The sequence below is a fragment of the Choloepus didactylus genome, chromosome 9 (assembly GCF_015220235.1).
Source record: "Choloepus didactylus isolate mChoDid1 chromosome 9, mChoDid1.pri, whole genome shotgun sequence".
Taxonomy (NCBI): Eukaryota; Metazoa; Chordata; class Mammalia; order Pilosa; family Megalonychidae; genus Choloepus; species Choloepus didactylus.
In genome coordinates this window covers 33,809,103-33,825,510 of record NC_051315.1, presented here as the reverse complement: position 1 = coordinate 33,825,510, position 16,408 = coordinate 33,809,103, and the positions used below count along the sequence as shown (strand labels likewise).

At 36.8% G+C, this 16,408-nt stretch overlaps 1 non-coding gene and 1 pseudogene across 1 annotated transcript; one reads left to right on the top strand and one right to left on the bottom strand.

Moving 5' to 3' along the window:
- Window positions 1–4,531: 4,531 nt before the first annotated feature.
- On the top strand, window positions 4,532–5,085 carry LOC119543925 (annotated as a pseudogene).
- Window positions 5,086–16,027: 10,942 nt separating this feature from the next.
- On the bottom strand, window positions 16,028–16,130 carry LOC119545088. The gene has a single exon (XR_005219062.1). It is a non-coding gene; the product is annotated as a U6 spliceosomal RNA (small nuclear RNA).
- Window positions 16,131–16,408: the final 278 nt, after the last annotated feature.

Sequence of the window (16,408 nt, the reverse complement as noted above, 5' to 3'; positions counted from 1 at the left end):
CATAACAGCCATTTAGGGGAGGAGGTAGGACACCAGATACAAAGATCAACTCTGGCTATTTCAATTTTGTGTAGACTCAGCCTTGCTAACTCTAACATACGGTTCGTCATTTTGAGGTTACAAATCTAGGGGAAAACTCCAAAGCACATTCTGAATGATCTTTCAAAATAAATTGATGGAGGGATAATGTTGGTTAGCAGAAACACATTTCCACAATCCTCCTTTTACCATTTGACCACCATTCCCGACCCCATCCACACACTCTATGTGGATCATCTTGCTTTCCTGCACTTTGTTTCTCATTCAGCTCACCTGAAAGTACTCTGAATTCAGTCTGATTAAAATCTCTGTTTTTGCCTTATTTGTCATCCTCTTATCGCTGGACATAAAAAAGCTTCATGCTCTAATTGATCACAACCATTTTCGTATTTGGATGGCGAGGGCAAGTGCTATCATATCCTGAATTAGCTCTTCAGAACCACATCTCCATAAGCTATCAAATGTTCAATGGCCTGGGGACAGTGGTTTGGTTTTATATTCAACTTAGTATTCATTTGTCAGGATAAATTTGCCTTGCAACCTCATGGTAAGACTTCAAACAACTATTTAACCAATGGCTTCTCGTTTTACTGCTTTAGAAAGTAAGATCCTAGGTCCAATGTCAATGGAGAGTTACATTGCTTTGTTCAGCAATCAACAGAGATGCAGGCATAGGTATGTGATTAATAAAAATATGTTAAGATGATTACAATTATTGGGATACCTGTGAGCAGAAGGAATGCAAAACATTTTAATCATCCAAAGACAGTCTTTGCAAATAAACAAGCAGATAATCATTTTGAGTCAGCTAGACATATGAGCATTTGTAGAATATATATATACATTTCCTTATATTTTAGATTCAAAGTTAAAAAAAAAAAAGTTAGTTTAAACTGGGGTGGAGTGTTGGAGAAGTGTTTCTAACATGTTATTTTACTTTGAATATTTTACTTTTTTCCCAACCAGCAATGCAAATCTACTCCATTTTCATTTCTTTAGTGGGAAAAGGGCTTATTATTAAAAAAATGGATAATGGTAAAACTAAGGAAAGCAATTAGCTTTGTATAAAACACAATGTACCATAGTAGTGTTTGCAAACTCTAAATAAGGCTTTTTAGTATAAAGCAACCAAAACACTTATGCCAACCTAAAAATAACTTTCTTCTCATTACTTTGAGCCCACAGTCAGCAACACCTAGAAGGACAAGGAAAAAAACAACCCATAAATGGTTTCATAGATATCCTGCCGAGAGGTTGAATTGTATGTTTTTAATTATACGCATTAATGTCTTCTAGAAAGAAGTGCCCAATAACAATGCTTCCTCAAAGGTAATAATACTCCAAAATAAGCTCCAAGATAATCATTTAACTGTGTATTATATAGGAGGTCTGTGAAGCAGTGGAACATTTTCTAATTATCTGGCAAGTACTTTTAGAGTGCATGCAAACTTTACTCTAGAATTTCATTCTCTAGTGTGGCATGGCTACAGCTGTACCCCATGGAATGCATGGTCCAGCTCATGGGAATTATTCCTACTTAATTCATGGCACTTAAATAAACAAATGGATTAAGGATCATTCTCACACATTGAAGAATGAGCAATGCTTACTCGTTGTGATTTAAGTGCCACCTGTTGCATCCATGCAACGCTATAAAATATCTCTCACTCCCCCAGCACATAATGCCATTAAGGTTTCATTCTTTCAGGGTAATTTATGTTCTTCTCCCTAAATTCAGTCCCAGTTTAGAACAATCTTACACAGCATTCTTGTTATAATGAAATAAGTCCATAGATTATTCAAAACTGAAAGTTAACTAATGTGCCCTGCCGTGGACCACGCTTAAAGGGGAGTGGACGGATGGGGAAGTTAAGAATATGAGTAAGTGGCAGACCAGGATGATGCACCTTCAGGAGAATAATTCAGACAAACTGGAAGCTGTAGAAAGTCACTTGTTACCTGAGGGACAGGAAAGGTAGAATAATAATGGCCCTTCCTAGCTTGTTAGGAATCACGTGCTTTCTTCCTGATGGGCTGTAGAGAAAAAAATTTTTTTTCCTTTTACCATTATTTTGATTCAGTCTGAAAAGAACTGATTTTAAAAATATCAAATGAAATAATTTCTATGCCTTTCCAAAGCATACTGCTACTCGTACTGCATACTACACAGAAAGGACCAAAGTCAGTCTTTCTTGAATGCATCGTAATAAAATAATTTTGAGCGCTTTCCTTTGAGCATAATCTATGTTAAGCAACTGACATATTTTTCAGGGTTAACATTTGCAATGTCTCCATTCAAATGTACAAAATCAGTAAACGTCATTATTTCTCTATAACAGAATTAAACTTCCTCATAAATTTCCATTTCTACTGATAAAAAACAAATTCAAAAACATGCATTTATTCATTCAGTATTCTATTTTCTTTTAATTTTAAAAAGTGCCACTATGGGAAATTCTGTCTCCTCTGACTCAAGATTCCTCACCGTCATTTTAGTTTTTCAGTTGACACACAGGTGCTGGGGAAGCTGACACAGTGCTGTGAGCTTGAATGTCTGCGGTCTGCGAGGCAAGACCATGAAAGAAAAAGGCAAAAAACATACTGAGTCTCCAGTCTAGCACACTCTTTTGGGTTATTTGATTCTATAAGAATTCTATAAAATTCTATAATTTTCATTATCTTTGAAGTATTTCATAACTCTTGTCAGTTGTAGAAAACTGGTAGTAAAGTAAATAATTCTTGACCATGGAAATGCAAATGAATTTTGTACTGTAGAATGCAATTGATTATTGCCCTCTAGATATTGAAAGAGTTTGACATTTATTTGTAAATTCTGTTTAGCATTCCTGAATGGGTAAGTGTGTGTTCGTTCACTCCTCCTTTGAAACAGTTGTAACATCATTCTTGTTTCCTCCTTAATTAGCAAACACTTGACACATGCTCAGTTCATAATTGTATGCAAGCCATGATTTTAACTTTAACAAGTCCTTCTCTGATGGCTTCCATCTACCCCTAAATTCAATGCAACTTATCTTCTGGCCTCTGTTGTTGACCTCCATTCTTGCTGCACATACCGCTGAAGTGCTCACTGATGCTATATCTCCAGGTCTGTTTTCTGAACGTGATGAGAGTGCAGGAGAGTGCAGGGGATCCTGGACTCCCCCTTCTCCTCTCACTGGTAATGAATCCTCTCAAGCTCAGCCATACTCTCTAGCTAGCTTTGGTGTTAGGTTGTTGATTACCCCTTGCCATGAAGATCTCATGGAATACTGAGGAATCTCAGTGTGACTTTCCTTACCACCTTGGGAAACACACAAGAACTGCACAATGCTTACATCCCACAAGGAAGGAGAATCAGGACACAATCTGACTTTTTCTCTGCCATAACTCATTGTACTACCATTCTTATTCTATTCACCCATTTAAACATAAGTATGTCACAAAGACTATTCCATTCCAGAGTTCCAAATGGAATTAGAGAGAGGAGACACTTCTTTCTAACTTCTCCTAAAATTGTCCATTTTCCTCTTATGTTTGTTGGTCATAGAGCCTTTCTCTCTAAGGGACCCAGTAGCAGCTTCACCATCCTTACCTTTCTGCATCTTTCTCCCCACCAGGCACAGTTCTCCACCCAGCCCTGAGTTCGAAAAGAGTTCTAACCACTTTCCCATTAGAAACTTTCCTTTCTGAGGTCTCAGTTTCCATGTTTAGGACCCCAAGATTACTCCTGATAGGTAAAAGGTACTTTTGGAATTTAGATGTTACCCCCACTCTTGAAAAAGACTGGCTTTTATAAGCCATCATTGCACTACCCTCTGAAAAACACTCGGCTTTGAAACTCAAGGTTGAAAACTGATTCCTTTATCCAAGGCTGCACTGACCTTCTACAATCGTGGTGTCAAGGAAGCACATTGAAATAGGGCAGCTTATTTGTAATGACCAATGTTCCAGGAAATATCTCAAGCATACAGTATGTTTTTAAAGCCTAACAACAGCCCTATGGTAAAATTATTATTATTTATTCCCTTACCTGTTAGAAAGTAGACACGGGACATTAAGTAGCTTGCCTAAACTAATAAATGTACACAGCTATTAAGTGACAGTGCCGAAATTTGCATGGAGAGCTACTTAACTCTTTTCTTTTTCAGGAAGATGCATTTCCTAATTTAATAAAAAATAGATTGTACAATGATAGTGCCCTTTCATATTTGTCTATAAAACTATATGGCACTGTGGTAGGCAGTATATAACCCCCACAAGGTCCTAATCCCCAGTGCCTGGGAATATGTTGTGCTACAAATGGGGATTAAAATTGCAGATGGAATTAAGGTTGCCAATCAGCTAACTTGAAAATTAAGAGATTATCCTGGCTCCTTGTGTGATGCTGGCAACAACATGCCTCTTCTGGTTCATTCCCTCCACTAGGCCATAAAAATACATTAATCAGAACTGCCTGGCATCTTCCTGAGCAGGACTTTCAATAGGGTCCAATATGCTTCACTTCATCCAAAAATTTTCTCGAGCATCTTCACAGGCAAAGAAAAAAACATGGTCCTGGCTCTTGAGGCTACTGAGACATAGACAAGTAAACACACAATTTTAATTCACTCTGAGAAGAAAAATGATATGCTGAAGTACTCTTTCCCAATGGGACTAGGAGCCAGCAGGAGAATAGATACACTTTCTCTCAAGACATCTCTCCAGCAAAACATTTCCCCTTTGTTTCCAAGGCTTTGGCTCTTCTCATCATATCCATTGTATATGAGCAAGAAGCAATGCTATCATACTTCCTCATGCTGCTTTAAGAAGCAGCAGAAGCAACCAGTACTTCCAGCCAGGCCACCAAGCACTTAACCTGCCTGACAGCCCAAAGCCAGCACTATACATAACTCTGGCAGGACTAATCCCCTTTGTTGCTCCACATCTGATCATGGTGATGACAAAGACTTACATCCCTGTATTAGCTTTTACCCAGATGGCGTATCGAGCCAGTTTCCTATCTTTCTTGGGAGGAGTCAGATGGGGTTTTGCTCTGCCAGAAAGTAGTCCAGCCAAACCAGACTTGCTTAATTTAGCTAATAGTACATCTCCTGTTTTGTTTTCATGGTTTGCTTTTCTTATTTGTGAAAGACTCAATGAAGGTATAGTCACAGTAATAATAGGTTTAGGGATAGCATTACACACTGAACTTTTTCTCTTGCCACATTATCCCAATTGGTTCAAAGCCTTGAGGATAGTAGTCACTTTGGTAGCCTTTTTTTCTTTTATAATCACTTTACTAGTTAAAAATACATATCCAGAGAAAGGACCCAAGAGACTGGACAAGTAGAATAAATATAAAACCACTCTGTAGATATTAGCATGTGTGTTATAAGCCTTGTAAGCTTCCAATTTTGCCATCACCTTTCTCTTGTTTGGCTCTTTCCCCAACCAATGATAATTTATTCTTCACAGATTATTTCTCATTTTTAGAAATCATTATTTTATAGTAATTATTAAGTAACAGCTTGAAAATCCATAACAAGTCCTATTTATGATGTATTGGGTTATAGTTTCCATTCAGTCTTTTTATAAATTATATAGCCATTTACTCAGACATTTCAATATTTTAATTATCTTGAAAATGTAAAATAAAAAAAAGAGGAAATCCAAAAAAAAAAAAAAAAAAAAGATTATCTTGGATTATCCTAATGGTCCTGACACAATTGTGAGAGTCTTTAAATGTGGAAGAGGGAGGCAGAAGAGTTAGAACCAGAGAGGTGGCATCCTGAGAAATACTTGACCAGCCATTGCTGGCTTTGATCCTGGTAAGATGGCCACAAGCCAAAGAATGTGGGTGGCTTCTAGAAGCTGGGAAGGCAAGGAAAACAATTCTCCCCAGAGCCTCCAGAAAAGAATGCAGCCCTGCCGACACATAGATTTTTGCCCAGCAATCCCCATTTTGAACTTTTGATCCTCCAGAAGTATAAGAAAATAAATCTTTATATTTTAAGACACCTCATTTGTGGTAATTTGTTACAGCAGCAATAAGCAATTAATTCAGCTGCTAAAACAACTCTTCAGTCTCATATGGAGTTACATTGTCTAGATAATTGTTTGGCCTTTAATGTTTGTGGTAAAGACTGATAGCTGCTCACCGAAAACTATGTTCTACCCCCCCTCCCCACCCCACTCTGGGCACACAGTTAAATGTATTTCTTCGTCAGCTTTGGGGATAGATAAGTCACTTGCCCAAACTAATAAATGTGCACAGCTATTAAGTAACAGTGCTGAGTTTAAGTTAATGGAATATTGAGAAGTCATGAGTGTCACTTCTTGACTAAGACTTTTAGAAAGAAAATTTCCTTCCCCATCCTCTCTACTCTTCCACTGATTAGATGCCACCTGATTCAAGGAGCCCCAGGAAAAGCCAAATGCTAACTAGGAACAATTCCACTGAACTGTTGCCTGGGCTTCTAATAGGTCAAAACACTGAAATATGTGGGTACATTTATTTCAATATTTACTGAGTAACTAATTACTAAAGTAACTTAGTAATAGTTACTAAGTAACTAATTTAGAAAAAAACATCTCTTTTTTCTCTTGTAGATATCAGTAAAGTTAATTTTGTCTGGGATGGGATGAATGAATTAGAAATCATAATCAATGAAACCTTCACTACCACTTCCTTACTTTAGGACTGCATTAATTCTGGCCAGAATTTAAGGCTTCTAACTTGGATCCCTGACTCCAATTTCACCTGAGATATCTTCCATGTTTAAATCTAATTATGCCCTTCTCCTTGTTGAAGGCTCCCCAAATTATATCCCACTGCTCTCCATAGATACTCTTATGCCCTATTTCCAACACTTTCCAAGCATTCTTTTCAATCCTTCTTAGCTTTACAGGTGCAGTAGTGTACTGAAGAGAATGGGATTTATAATGTGTTCTAAATCAGGCTGTAATGCTACAAACTGTGTGAGCAAGTTACATAGATTCCCCAAGACCCAGTTCATGACAGGAAAGGTTGATTAAATCCCCTCTTGGTGCAATGAACAACACTCCCTGGATGCAGCGCCAGTAAGACCACACTGGATGGGGGACGAAGGGGAGGTGGACATCCAACCCACCTGGCCGTGTCAAGACAACCCTCCTCCTTCCTACCGGGATGTCAGAGTAGGCCTAGTATTGGGTCAAGACTTTCATCACTGCACAGCCGTAATGGAGCCACCTCGCCACGCCATAGTATTAGCGGATGTCACCTGGAGAGTAGTGATGTTGTACTTCTGTCCCTCCCAGCCAAGATATTACCAGCTAAGGCCTAGTGGGGATCCAGAATTCCCAACTTGCCCACAAGTAATGAGAAATTAGGAGTCCTTCCTTTCCTAGGGTGTCAACAGAGGCTGATTAGGGGACCTGAACTTCTACCTCACCTGGCAATAGCAAGGCAATACACCCTAAAACAGATTTAATGAAATTCAGAGTCTTATAACATTATACTAAAAAATGTCCAAGTTTTAGCAAGATCCAGGGAAATCTCAACTTGAATGCAAAAAGACAATCAATGGATGCCAACACTGAGATGACAAAGATATTAGATTTATCTGACAAAGATAAAAGTAGTCATACTAAAAATATTTCAACAAACAATTAAAACAAGCTTGAAACAAATGACAAAGAAATAGAGAGTCTCAGCAAAGAAACAGAAAATATAAAGAAGAACCAAATATTAATTTTAAAACTGAAAAATATAATAACACCCCCCCAAAACCTAAATGGAAGGTTTCAACAGCAGAATGGAGGGGAAAGAGGTAGGAATCAGTGAGCTTGAAGACATGACAATAGAAATTACCTAATCTGAACAACAAAAAGACAACAGAGTAAATGATGAACAGCCTCAGGGACCTGTGGGGCTATAACAAAAAATCTAAAATTAATATCATCAGTGTCCAAGAAGGAGAGAATAAAGGGGGCAGAGCTACAAACAATACTCAAAAAATAATATCTATAAAGGTCACAAACTTGTCAAAATACTTAACACGTAAAGTTTCAAGATGCAGAGCAAACTCCAAGCAGGATAAAACTAAAGAAATTCACATGAAGACATGTATTTGTCAAATTTTTGAAAACTAAAGATAAAGAAAAAAAATCTTGAAAGCAGCAAGAGAGAAATGGTATCTTTCCTACAGGGGAGAAACAATTTGAATGACTGTGTGTTTCTCATCAGAAACTAGAGAAGCCAGGAGGAAGTGGCAAGTGTTGAAAGGAAAGTATGGTCAACTGAGCAAAAATAATGCTCAGCAATAAAGGGGATGTTAAGATATCCTCAAATGAAGCACAATTAAGAGATTTCAGCACCAGTTGACCTACAATAAAAGAATGGTTAAAGGAAGTTCTCTAAACAGAATGCAAATGATAAAATAAGGAATCTCAGAAAATCAGAAAGAAATAACAATGAAAAGAGTACAGGTATGTGTAAATACAGTATATTTTCCTTGCCTTTTGAGTTTTGAAAATTATCTTTGATAGTTGAAACAAAAGAATAACAATGTCTGATGTTTTTCTAAATGTTTGTAAAGAAAAGTATTTCAGATAATTAAATTATAAATGGGGGTGAGTAAAAGGACACAGGGGGTGAGATTTCTTTTTTTCCCTCAAACTGGTAAAATGTTAACACCAGTAAACTGGTATAAGTTACAGTAGACTGGGATGAGTATCTATAATGAATTACCCAGATAGATTAAGCACTAAAAAAGCTATAGAGAGACACTCCAAATATCTGAATAAATCAAACTGAATTCCAAATAATGTTCAAATAATCCACAGAAAGGCAAGAAAAATTTAAATAGAGAATGAAAAAAATCAGAGAGAATACCCAGAAAACAAACAAGAAAAAGCAGACTTGCTATCCAATTTATCAATGATTATATTAAGTGAAGATGGTCTAAATCCACCAATAAAATAGAGATTGGCAGAATGTATTAAAAAAATATGACCCACCTACATGCTATCTACAAGGAACTTACCTCAAATATAACAATATAGGAAAGCTGAAATTAAAGCATTTATCAAAAAAGCAGGAGTGGCTATATTAATATTAGATAAAGTAGACTTTAAGGCAATTAAAATCACCAGAAACAGAGTGACATTATATAATGATAAAAGAGTTAACAGCAAGAAGAGGTAATCAAACAAGAAGATATGGCAATCTTAGACCCAAACAACAGAGTGCAAAATATGTGAAACAAACACGGAACTAAAGGGAGAATGAGACAAATCCAAAGCTATAGTTGGAATCTTCAACACCCTTTTCACAACAATTATAGTAGCAGAGATACAGGAAAACTTAGTAGTAGCATGAACCAAAAAGATCTAACTAACCTTTTTAGAACACCCAAATCCAAAACCCAAAGAAGTCACATTATTTTCAAGTGCCCATGGAATAAATATCAAGATAGAGCATGTCAATCCTGGGGGAATAACAAACTCAAAAATTAGGAAAAATTAAAAAAAAAAAAAAAAGGTGTTGTTTGTTTGCTTGTGTTTTTTGTTTTTGTTTTTGTTTTTTTTAACCATAATGGAATCAAACTGGAAATTAATAGCAGAAAAATAACAGGGAAATCTCTAGACACTTGGCATAATAGCAAAACACCAGAAACAACCCACATGTATATTTTAAAAACACGTAACAGTACATTAACAACAGTCAAAGAATTGTCCTCTCAAAATGGTTAAGATGATTTTTACATTATGTATATTTTACCACAATTAAAAATGAACAAACAATATAAAAATAGTCCCATTCCCAGAGACCTCTGGCGCACCCTCGTTTCTGCCGCAGAGGCCCCAGCTCTGATCCCGGACTTGGACAGGCTCCCCCTGACTGCAGTGGCACCCCCAGCACCTGGCCGGCCCCAGAATGGCGCACAGGACAGCTTCATTCTCAGGTTTTGAATTTTTGCCCATCTGCGTGGTCCATGCTTCCTCAATAAAAGGAAAATAATCTTGGAAAAAAAGCCCAAAGTCAACAGTAGAAACAAAACCAACCAATTCAATTAGAAAATGGGCAAAAGACTTGAAGAGACCATTCACTGAAGAGGGTATACAGATGGCAAATAAGCACATGAAAAAATGTTTAACATTACTAGCCATTAGAGAAGTGTAAATTAAAGCCACAATGACATATCACTACCCACCTATCAGAATGGCAAAAATAAATAAATGTAATAAAGGTGGCAACACCAAATGCTAGTGAGAATGTGGAGAAACTCAAGAACTCATACATTGTTATGGGAATATAAAATGATGCAGCCACTCTGGGACACAGTTTGGTAGTTTTTTAAAAAACTAAACATACCACTACCGTACAACCCAGCAATCATGCCCCTGGGCATTTTCCCCAGGGAAATGAAAACTATGTACATGCAAAAATATGTACACAAATGTTCATATTAGCTTTATTTTTAAAAAATTAGGAACAACACAGACATCCTTCAAAGGGTGAATGGTTAAAGACATTGTGGTTTCTCATACCCTGGAATACCACTCAGCAATAAAAAGGAATGAACTCTTGATACACACAACTTGGATGAATCTCAAAGGAATTATGCAGAGTGAAAAAAAGGTTACGTACTGTATGACTGTACATTTATACATTCTTGACATGACAAAATTACAGAAATGGGGAAGAGATTAGTGGTTGCCAGTAGTCAGACTGGAAGGTTGCGTTTATAACAAACCAACAGAAAAGATCCTTTTGATGATGAAAATGTTCTGCGTCTTGACTGTATCAATGTCAATATTCTAGTTATAACACTGTACTGTAGGTACACTATAGTTATTACCACTGGGGGAAGCTGGATAAAGGGTGCATGGATTCTATTTGTATTATTTCTTACAACTGAATGTGAATAAATTTTAAAAAGTTTAATTAAAATAAATTATGGTCAATGGGCCAGTGACCTCACCATCATCTCGGAGCTTACTTGAAATGCAGAATATCAGGCATCACCCTAGACCAAGTAAATCAAAACCACACTTTCACAAGATCTCCTGGTGATTTACATGCATGTTAATTTCTGAGAAGCTTTGCCCTAGACAATACCAAACATTTTGTCATGGAAAACAATCCTAATGTTTTGTTAGTTTTGCTTTTTATTTCACTTTGTATTTTTAAGTAAGGTTTTCTTACACATGACAGATAGACATTCCATTAAATAAAAAAAAATAAACAAACCCTCAAATTTGAGTATATCATATCTTGAGTTCCTTTCAAGTCCTTTGATTTCTTGATATATTTCTTTTTGCCCCCCTAATTTTACCACAATGAATCTTAATTTTACCACAATGAATCTAATAATACTGTTAGAATTGCTAAGAGATACTTTTAATTTGGAAATTGTTTAATGAGCATACAACATAGTTTAGTATTTTTCAGAAAATTTGCAAATCTAGTAGACTAGGATGCAGAGCTATATTCAACTCTGATCTCTAAAGTTGTCTTAAAAATAGTTGTACTTTTTCTATTTTAATAGGAATTTTTTTTCTATAATATATTTATAAGTAAAGAAAGCACACTCCTTTCCCTATTCTTGGATTCAAAAGCTGCTTTAGAGACTTCTTATACACATCTAAGTGGTGGCAAAATTCCCCAGCTTTATCCACTGGGAGTCCCAATCATATTACTTTTTCTCTAGAGCTCTGAGTCATGTGCCTCAACTTGGTCCGAGTTCCCATTCGATGTGAAAGTTGTTACCAGGTCCTTCTGTGTTCCCACGTCGATCTTTCAAGCACAAAGCTTTCTTTGTTCGCAATTCTTTATTCCTCAGCATTGCAAAGTGAAACTCGTGTTTCCCCTGGACATGGGAGCCTGGGGGTAATAATAAGATCAAAATAGCAACAACATTAAAAAGTACTTCCCTACCTGACCTGTGGGAGCTTTGGTGCACATAAAAACTTCTTCCAAATGGTTCTGAGTCAGGAGAATGGAGCTGTATATTTCTTGCTCAGAGCTATTCACCCAGAACATAGCATATTGTTTGATTCAAGTTAGTTCCTTATAAATATATGCCCATCTGTCTGGCTTGGTGACCACTAAAGTAGGCCATAATAAATATATTTCTACCAAATCACCCCTACTCTAATTAGATGAATTTAGGCACTGACCCAAGGGTAACTGATTCATAAGCACCAAGTCACTTATGAAGTAGAAGGCCTGACGTGAAAAGATGACTCAGGCCTATCAGAATCTCTTAAGAGTATAAACTAAGAAATACAGAATTAAAGTGACATTTGTTAGTGTGAAGAAATTGAAAGATCATGCTATAGACGGGTAGGAAAGGACCCAGCAAAGCACATATTAACCATGGCTATAGTTACAAAGTAATAATAACAATAATAATTTTTATCACAATTGACATTTCTTGAGAACTTACTTTGTGCTGTGCCTCATTTCATCCTCAAAACAATCCTATAAAGTAGATACAATTATTATTCCATCTGTGCAGATGAAGAAATAGAGGCTCACAGAGATTAAGTGATTAGCATTAAGTCAAAAGCATGTAAGTGAGAGATCTAGGATTCAAACCCCAATTTGTCTAATGAGAAGACTAAGCTCTTAAGAAACTCTACAGTGCTGTATCAGAGGACACTACTTGGTCATGGGATCAAAATAAGAAGGCCTTTAGAATGCAGACAGTAAGTCCAGTTGAGAGAACTTAGAGTGACGATGCCTGAATTGGGGTCTTTACAGTTTCTGAGGATCCAGAATTCCTGCAACTCCAGTCTCTGCAATTCCCACGAAAGCTTTTTCTCTTGAATATTCATGATCTCTCATTGTTTAGTTCACATCACATAAATCAACTTGTTGGGGGCTTCGGTGGGTCTCCCCAAACTTTACAACATTACCACCTTATCAGGATTGTATTACGGTGCTAAGGAAGCAGTTCTCCAGCTACTGCATGTATCCTCATTCCCTTTTTCTCCCACTCTGGGTCTTTTTAGTGATATCTAAGCCACTGTAGGGTCCCCTACCCTAAATTGTCAACTATGCTCTTGTTTTTTTATCTCACATCCTTATTGTCTGCAAAGAAGCCTCCAAGATGCATCACAGTGAAATACCATTTCCAATTTTCCTACATCCCAGTTGTCAGCTGACCCACTGCTCAGACGCTGTGACATATTCATGCTTAGTAGAAACCCTGAATAGGGAAAAGTACCCCATTCCCTCCCACCCTTGATTCCACTAGGACAGAGGTTGCAAAGTACTATTGCCCTGGGCTTCCAAAATCTTTCAGAATCTAATGAAAGAACTCTTTTCAGCTTTTAGTCGATCTTTGCAATCTTTTCCCCCTTCCCTGGGAGCCAGGCATAAGTCCAACCGAGCCAGAGGACAATCTGAGTGACCAATACCCAATGCAGGACTAAAAATTTCCCCCTCCTTTAACACTGACCCATTGTCTTTGGAGCACACTTGGGCGCCTCTTGGGAGTTATTTTTTCTCTATATTGTATCTGCCAGTTTAAGAATCAAGGGCATTTAAGGTTGAGTCCTAAGCCGTATTTTAGTTGATGGGAAGAATGTGACTTGAATGGGAGGTTAAGAGAAACTGTTTCTCTCATGACAGATGGTTTGAGTGAAAGCTGGGGGGTCTCAGGTAAAATGACATTGGACCAGAACTAGAGGTTTCAAATATATTTTTAGTAGTTTGAAAATTAAATTACAATGTTTCTAGCAAATTACAATGAAGTACTTCAGTATATAAAATATTTTGAAGCAGAGTTTGGCAGTATATTTTCTGTTTCAGTAATCTCTTCTCGCTCTTCTCCAGTGTGAAGGACTTCTCCATTGTGAAGTACTAGAATAAGGAAGAGAAAATAATGTTTAACAGGACATTATGATGCATCAAGAGTTACATACACTACCACCTCTAATTTTATAGAGCCTCCTTTACATATATGGAAAAATGAGACACAGAGATAAAATAATACTGAACAGATGACCATGGCCCTTTCTTAACCATTGTAATCAATATTCTGTTTTAACTACCTATAGAACATGCTAATATTTTTCAATAATTATTTAGTATAAAACTAACTTCATTTTAGAAGATAATACCTCTATTTATATGGTAGATGAGTAAAACTTTCAGTTTTAATAAACCTAAAAATACATGTTTTTGAGATGTAAATAAATCACATATTTATAAATCCACATGGTAATATTTTATTTTACATTTAGAGAAGGAAATTATGCTTACTTGTAGAAATTTTTACTTATGAGTTATGTACCCCAGAAAAACATGTACTTAATCTTAATCCAGTTATTTGAAGGTGAACCCATTGTTAATAGGACCTTTTGGTGAACTTACTTCAATTCAGATGTAGCCCAACTGAATCAGAATGGGTTTTAATCCCATTCTTGGAGGCCCTACAGAGAAGGTCATAGAGAAAGAAGCCATGGGAGAAACCAGAAGCTGAAAGTCAATGGGACCCAGAAGAGAAATGAGAAGATGCCACCATGTGCATTGCCATGTGATAGAGAAACCAGGGAACCCCAAAGATCACCAACCACGCAGAAGAGACAGACCCTGGGAGGAAGCAAGCCTTCTAGCTTCTGAAACTGTGAGCCAATAAATTCCTGTTATGATGCCAACTTTATTGTAAGGTATCTGTTTTAGCAGCTGAAAAACTGAAAAAAAATTCAAATATCTTGTTATTTCAAGAAGGGTTGCTTGTATTATACTAGAAGATACAAAAAGAATTGGCACGAGTAAAATTTGTAAAAACTGAAAATCTGAACTTTGATATCCATATCACTACAAGCTATGTTTAATCTACTATCCTACTTAAGGGATATACTTATATCCCTTATACTCTAATTACATTTCTTGCAAGTGTTTTATAGTATAGGAAAAATCAGCTAGCATCAAAATTCTATTTTGGTATCAGCTGGATAAAAGGGAGAATTATATCTGATGTTATCGTCAAGATCCCTGGTTTGCCTCTCCAATTCTATCTGAATAGGTATAAATTCCTTATTGATACATCAAAAAAATTCATGTTTCTTTATATTTCTAAGTCAAATCTGTTACTGAGCCCCCAATCTGTAAAGCTGATGAGAAGTCCAATAGCATTCCTTTTTTGGGGGGGTTGGGGGGTAGTTGGGGGGCTGGGGAGGAAGCAGCTGTATCTCCTTCGAACATGGGTCACAGCAGAACCTGGAGCTTTTGCCATTAAAGAAAATGAGAGGAGGGGAAGAGCTCCTCTGTGTGTCCATCTGCCCTGGTCATGCTTATCAGTATTCCTTCTGGAATATGACATTGCTGCCCATCACTAGATTTGGGGAACCTGGGCAGCCTAAGAGTTGCTTTTCACAATAGCTTTCTCCACTCACAACAGGTAAACCACAGTTGGGCCTGGCCACTGGTCTCTCGGCAGGAGGGGAAATATGCAGCCTCCAACTGAACCTGCCAACTAGACTCAGTTTTAGTTCCTGGCACCTCTCGGGTACAGTCTGGAAAGAATCCAATTTTTGTGGTACCCGAAAGTTATACTATCAGGGGGAGTTTTTAAGGAATAAAGTAGTAATTACAAATCAAAATTAGTTATGGAAGTAAATAATTATTTAGAAAGAGAAAAGAATTCCTAAAAATTTACACAGGGTGGGAAAAATAAAAACCTGATAAATAGAACAAACTCATAAGTGAAAAATGAGGTACCAGAATGAAGATTAATTTAGAGTGAGAAAAGGATTCCTAACAAATTACCAATTGAAAAAATACCTGATAAATAGAACAAACCCACAAAATTCAATAAAATAAAATAATTATTTTGTTAATAAACTGCCTGATACCACTATAATAATGTCTTTTTCCTTACATTTTTTTTTTGGATGAATGTATTTTGATCACCTCTTTATATGAGAATGAATTTGTAGTAATTTGCAATTCTTTCCATACACCTAAAGAAAGATAATTTGGTCTCTCCTCAAGAATGGCTGATTAAATTTTTTTTTAATGGGACGCTTCACAAATTTGCATGTCATCCTTGTGCAGGGGCCATGCCAGTCTTCTCTGTATTGTTCCAACTCTAGTATATGAGCCACCGAAGCACGCACTTAAAATTTGATTTTGAATAATAATTTTATAATGTTCTTTGAGCATTACAACTTGTTATTATTGTTGTTATGTAAAAATTTAGGATGGTTATCATTGGTTTTCAACAGAGTATCTTTTGACTCCCGAGTTTTCAAACCTTGTTTTTGCTCCACTATACACACACCTCTGGTGCTGAGTTCTGTAGGGCAGACACATCCCATTGCCAAACTCTGGTTCTTTTCTTCAGTATCATGATGAGCACAATACCAAGTGAGTTAACAAGGTGGATTGCCA